Source organism: Carcharodon carcharias, chromosome 20 (assembly GCF_017639515.1).
Source record: "Carcharodon carcharias isolate sCarCar2 chromosome 20, sCarCar2.pri, whole genome shotgun sequence".
NCBI lineage: Eukaryota > Metazoa > Chordata > Chondrichthyes > Lamniformes > Lamnidae > Carcharodon > Carcharodon carcharias.
Genome location: NC_054486.1, coordinates 10,368,707 through 10,375,471, shown reverse-complemented (window position 1 = coordinate 10,375,471; position 6,765 = coordinate 10,368,707). Strand labels below are relative to the sequence as shown.

Sequence of the window (6,765 nt, the reverse complement as noted above, 5' to 3'; positions counted from 1 at the left end):
AGTCAGAAAAGTAATAATTCATGATTACTCTCTGTACCTTTGGCAATAGCATTGCCATGCATTCACTGCCTGTTTAATCCCATGGGTTTCCCTGGGAACACTGTCATCAGATGTCACCACCTGCAACAAGGCCTGCAACCAACTGCCATAATTACAAAAGCATTGCGTGTTGTAGTTAAGATTAATGCAGGCTTCAACTTGTTGCTTTTCTTCCTTCCAGTCTGTCGGATGGGAGATTGTTAACATCAGTCAATGTGCAGTTCATTCTTGCACTAAGGAAATGACTCATGCCATGTTTTCCACTGCAAGCATGTTCATCACTTTCCCCATATAACATTACAAAGCAGTAGGATAGGGTTCTGGGGCTGAATAAATTGTTGGTTTTCCAAAGTAACTCACGTCGAGGTTCCTTCAGACAATACAATGCCTTCATGAACCGCAAGACCTTCCATTCCACTAATCTGCAGCTTGTGTATGATGACCAACCGCACGCCATGCAGCTCTTTGCCTGCTTTCCTGGCTGCTGCCATGATATTTTTATATAGCAACAATCCACCATCCTCCCATACATAACGAACGAGGCACTGACTGCTCGAGGACCTTGGCTATCACCTACGCAACTGTCTGACGACTTCTCTGAGGAACCTACACTCAGCAGCTGAACTGCGCTACATCTAGATCCTGGGGTCAACCGGAACCTTATTGAGCATGTTATTGGATTTCTCAAACAACAGTCTAGATTGACCTACTAGATTCTGACAATGCAGCTCACAAAGAATGCCCCACTGTGATAGTCATTTGTTGCATGCCGCACAGTTTCGCTGTACAACGGGGATAAGATGTGGAGATACCATTGGACAGGGATTTTCAACATGATAAGGACACTTGACAACATAAAGGAGAGCGAGGGAGTGGAAAGACTCCCAACACTTGCCTGCGGCCAGAGGTCATTGGCAGCGATCGGTCTCAAATGTTGTGTTATCTTGTCTAGTGACCCTACAAGGTGCTTGCTACAGCGTGGGAAGTGAGAGGCCATTCTGGTTCAATCAAGGGCTCTGAAGTGCTTGTGATAGGTGACTTCTAGGCGTTTGGGCCTGAGAGGATGGTTGCAGACTACGGCAACTTGGTGGCTGCTGGCGCTGTCTGTTAGGGTGAGACTTAAGGGATGGCAATGATCATGGTGTCCTTTCTTTCTGAGAGGTGGTAACATGTTGCCATCACATTGCAGCTACCTCCATTACTGGTTGAAATCCACTGATTTGCAGGAAAGCATATTCTAGGGGTATGATCCAACTGAAACTTTTATCCACTTGATCTTCTGATCTGCCCAAGGTCACAGCCCACTTGGTTTAGAGAGATGCCATTACTGATGTCAGAGGCTTCTGTAGGGTGGACCCAGCTGCAGCATCCAGTGAGCTGACTACGCACTCCATGGATGTGTTCAGATTTTTGATATCATGCATCAAAACTCCACAGAAGTTGGGAGTAGATTCCTCTCAGCTGTCCAATGTGGTTGTAAGCTCTCCGGCAGGCAGTCCAATGCACTGAGCGATAGCTGATACACAGAATGTATCGTCCTTAAAGGCCCCTGAAACCTGTATCTTTGTCCCCTTCAGCAGAACAAAGGCATGAGGCTCCCCTCAGTGAGCTATTTCCTGGGCGTCCTTTCTACTTGCATTTGCTCCTCTCATTTGTGCTCAGTGAATCACCTAGTGTGAACATCTCTGGTTCACCCTTTATGCCATGTGTGTTGACAGGTCCTATGCTGATTCTTAGGTGAGAACGCATGCTGGCGCAGTCTCCAGAACATTCCCCCCTTCAGGCTCTGCTCATTCAAGGCCCAAGATATCTGTTAGATGTAGAGAAAGAGGAGAGGGACCAGGGTTAGCATGTAGAGGTAAGGGAAGGAGTAGCCGACGATTGGCAGTACCATGAGGTTATCATGCTGAGTGTCTTTGTGAGTGAGGGGCAATTAGAAAGAGAAAAGGAAAAGCAGATGCCCGAGCACCCTGATGTTTGGCCCCCAGCCTTCCCACCTTCCAACATTGCATTCACTCCATGACAGCCTGCAATATTCATTAGCAATGTGAAAATAGCAATTTATAATGGAAAGGGTTGGTGCAAAAATTTGACCCAGGAAGTTAAATAGCACTGAGAATAAGTGCATTCATCCATATATATTATAGATAAATTTCAATATACCGGTTGACCTACAGAGATCCTTTTGCCACGTCACACAGGATGTGTTACTATTATAGGGAATGATTCCTACAAGTCACTATTGAAGACAAGTCAATCACTGTATTTAAGAAATAATTAAACACCTGAAGATTAAAAACATTAAACTGTAAGGGGAAAGAGCATGATATATCCCTAGGATAGGAACAGGATAGTTCAGATCAAGTGTTAACAGAGGCAAATGAATCAAATGTCCTCTTTGTGCAAAGGTTCTATTACTTTATATATCATTACTATAAACGTTCCCCAAATCACCCTTTTCCCTTCTCTGTTATTCCTCCATTTCTTTCTCCATCCTTAAATTTAATTGTTTAAAGAGATAGACCACTGTCTCTGTTGTTCACCATAGTACAGATGTTCCATTGACCCTGCTGTACCATTGTTAACTCACATTCCCAGCAAGTTGTGGCGCTGGAAAATTTGACATGCAGTGCAGAAAATAATCTTAAATAAGCAGCAAATTCTGGGTCAATGAAGTGAGATGGTCATCAGACCCATGCAGTCTGTTCTCTAGTATAAATGTAGGGCACATTGATTCGATTGCTACATATTCAGTCATGAACAAACCTCTTCGGCTCGGCGGTGTTTAGTTAGGCTCAGCTTTGTCAGTCACTAAAAACAAAACATTAAATAATTGTTTCCATTTAAGAGAAGGCAGTAAAGTTCAATTATACAATATATAACGTGTGTTTCACAAGAAAATTTTAGAATTTGTGCTGTTGTGTTTTGTAAGAGAAGATATCACATTGGGCCCTAGCTGGCATTTAAACTATAAATAAATACAACATACATATGAATTAGGAGCAGGAGAAGACCACTCGACCCATCGATCATGGCTGACCTGATTGTAACCTCTACCCCACATTCCTGCCTACCCCTGATAACCTTTCAGCCCCTTGCTTATCACCATCTATAACATGCATTAGCCCACCCTATATCCTGTGGTGGTTGCATTACTACGAGTAGGTAGTTTTTGAAGTATCAGAATTTAAAATATTTCCACTATACATCCCGCTGGAAATGCTAAAGCTGATGATAAGGTTCGATAAATGATATTGATCAGTGAAAGAACTACCCAGCAACCTCCCCCCCCCCCCCCCCAAAAAAAAGACTACATAAAATGAATAGGTTGACTTGGAGGGCAACATATATGACACTGCACTGCACTCACAGATGTGCAGTGGCACTGACTACCCTGCAAAAGTGCTTTTTTATTTTTCAGATTGTCACAATTTTTCCTCCCCCCTCCCCTGCTCTATAAATAACCCGTGAGATTAACTCACGCGTGTTGAATCCTTTCCAAGGTTCGTCACGCTGAGTGCCAGCCCCGACGCTAAACGTGATAGGTCGGATGCAAGGCCGAAGGAGGGTTTTGTTTGGCTGGCCGCGCTGTCAGTCTCCTCTCCCCGGTACAGCTGCGAAGCGGATTGCGAGAGGTGGAGCGGGGGGGGGGAGAAAATGCTGTTGACGAGGTAGCAACATCTTGGCCCAGCCAAAGTGAACCTCTGCGGCTCCTCGCATCTCTTTCCATTTTACATCAGGTAAAACTGTTCTTTTTTTTAAAAAAATTCTAACAATTGACTTTAAAGCAATTTTATTGACATATTATAGGCAGGTGGGTTGCATAAGCAATAAACCAAAGTTGTGAAATTAAATAATGCTGTAGAAAATCTGGGTTAACCCTTTCATGTCCATTGCGCAGCAGTGCAATAATAATTTTACCTATTTGTATTAAACAATGCGGTGACATGTATTAGATTACCATGATGTTTCCAGGGATAAGTGATGCATTTTAACTTGTGTGTTATTTCTCACTGTTAGAAAAGATTGGTTCTCTAACACATTTCAATTTGTTTTTTTTAACTTGACCTCAAATATGTGACTGCAATCTAAAAGTTTTTATTTTGGCTATAGTTTGAGTTTTAGAAGTATGAACCTAGTGTATTAATTATTTCCCTGATTGATGCGCTTTTCCAATAAGCGAATCAAATCTGCCCACAAATTGCAGAATTATTCTTGTTACCCTGACAGTAGGTCTCAAATAATAGATTGTATCCATAGAAAAACTGTTACTGAATTTGGGTAGCGCATGTATGTTGGAGGTTGTTTGACCCAGAGATTTATACTAGATACTGATTTAACAGACTCAGTGTTCCCACTTGGGCAGAGAGGTGTTTGTGGAAGTACAAATAAAAAAGCTCCCAGCTAATTATTTTGATTTTTGGTGAGACCACATCTGGAGTGCTGTGTAAATGCATTAGAAACAGTTCAGAGAAGGTTTACCAGACTAATACCAGGAATGGACGGGTTGTCTTATGAGGAAAGGTTGGACAGGCTGGGTTTGTATCCACTGGAGTTTAGAAGAGTAGGAGGTGACTTGATTGAAACCTTTAAGATCTTGAGGGGGCCCAACAGGGTGGATGTGGAGAGGATGTTTCCACTTGTGGGAGAATCTAGAACTAGGGGTCACTGATTAAAAATGAGGGGTTGTGTATTTAAGACCAAGATGAGGAGAAATTTTTCACTCAGATGGCCTTGAGTCTTTGGAACTCTCTTCCTCAAAAATTGGTGGAAGCAGAGTCTTTGAATGTTTTTAAGGCAGAGGTGGATAGATTCTTGATAAGCAAGGGGGTGAAAGGTTATCAGGGGTAGGTGGGAATGTGGGGTTGAGGTTACATTCGGATCATGATCTTATTGAATGATGGAGCAGACTTGAGGGGCCGAGTGGCCTACTCCTCCTAATTTGTTTGTCTATAACAAATGTGATGGATGATTGTTTAACTTTTTCATTCAGCATCAGATGTTTCCACTGTACAAGTGTACAGCTAAAGGGGCAGATTTTGCTGGAGTACTGGAGTAGTGCAGCTCACAGCATAAGCTGCTGGTTAAATTTAAAATTGCATGTTTAGGTTTTAAATTTAATTTCCCACATAACTTCCTGGAACTATGAGCTGCTAACGACATTGCCAGGGTAACTGGGCACCAGGGACCTTGGTGAGCAAATGGATAAACAGTGTATCCTCAGTCAATGAGATTAAAGGATTGAGAAATAAACACAGGAAGGACAGAGAAGGAGGATAAATTAATGTGTGAACTCCACGACAACTTATATAGCGCCTTTAATAGAATAAAACATCCCAATGTCTTAATGATGAGGCAGAGTGGTGGCAGAGAAGGAAAGAAAAGGAAGCAAATCCTACACTCTAGATCCCATTACCTTGTGGGAAATCCTGCCCCCGATGTGCCCAAAAATCTGTGGGTTGAGAATCGCCCTGTTCGGTCACACGAAGACCCATGGCAGAAACTCACGACCCTGAGTAGACGTCACCCTCGAATTGAGGGGCAGCCGATGACACACAAAAAAAGTCCCAAAGTGCTTCACAGGAGCAATGTTAAGCCGGATAGAACGCTGAGCCATGTAAAAGATAAATTTGTTGCCCTCCCCTAGGGTGAGTTTGGTTGTAGGGGGCATTTAATCAGGTGGAGGGTGGGGACTTTGTCACCTTTATGCCACTGGCCTGATTAAGTCTGTGGTGGGGAGGCCTTCTCACACCGCTGCCTATTGGGGCCCTAAAGTGGGCAATTAATGCTCTCTTCAGAGCCTCATCCTGATACCATTGTGGCAGGTGGGCAGGGGTCAGGGGTCAGCGTTCAGGGAGCCTGAAAAGCAAACCCTGCTGGGGTTGCTTGTAGGCTCCCAGGGTGGGGGCGGGTGTCCCTCGTTCAAAGGCACTCAGTGCCTGACTGAGACCCCCAGCATCAGGAAGGGGGTGGCGTCAGACAGCCACTCCCTGGGCCTTGCTGCCGACCCCCAAACCATGACAGCACCCCACCCCCTGCTCGCCCCGCCTGCCCGCCTCCTGCAATCACCCACCTGCAGTCAGTCCCTTTGCAATCTGAGGCTGTAGTGCCGGCAGCAGCCACAGCCTCTCCAGTGGTGCTGCCTAGCGATGAGGAGCTACCAGCCTCTGATTGGCTGGCAGCTCGCAATAGATGATGGTTCCAGCCCCAGGGCCCTTGATCCTGGGGAAGGCCGGAGATGCCCAGTTAAGTGCTTGATTGGCACCCAGTTCACTGGGCCTTCCCGAAAAGAGGTGATACAAGGCTCTTCAGCTGGCAGGCAAGACTTCCATCGCCTCCATTAATTGCGGCCCGAGGAGGTAATAGATCAAAGAGGTAGGTTTTGAGGAATGTTTTAAAAGGGGGAAAGTGAAGTGAAGTGGAGGGCATTCCAGAGCTTAGGGCCCAGGCTCAATGTCTAAAACTCAATATCAAATCAGACACAAAAAGAGAGAGAAAGAAAGATTTGGATTAAGAGGGAAGAAAGGCAGAAGGGAAATTAAGAAACAAAATTAAATATGTAAAATTTGACGTTTTAAAATCGAGTTGTACATCAATAACAGCAAAATTTGTCCAGATGCTTATCAGCCGGATCCAGCCCTATTTTGTGTCTTAAAAGTTGCAATAATGGATTTTCTATTGTATTTATATTAGGTAAATGAGAGATTTATTGTAAATATATTTCAG

At 44.2% G+C, this 6,765-nt stretch overlaps 1 protein-coding gene across 1 annotated transcript in view; it reads left to right on the top strand.

Annotated features, from left to right (window-relative positions):
- The first annotated feature begins 3,714 nt into the window (after positions 1-3,714).
- Positions 3,715-6,765, top strand: part of fmn1 (formin 1) — a 377,136-nt gene continuing 374,085 nt past the window's right edge. The window contains exon 1 of the mRNA XM_041214614.1: positions 3,715-3,779. The gene's annotated coding sequence lies outside the window, so the exon portion shown is untranslated. The remainder of the gene's footprint in view (positions 3,780-6,765) is intronic.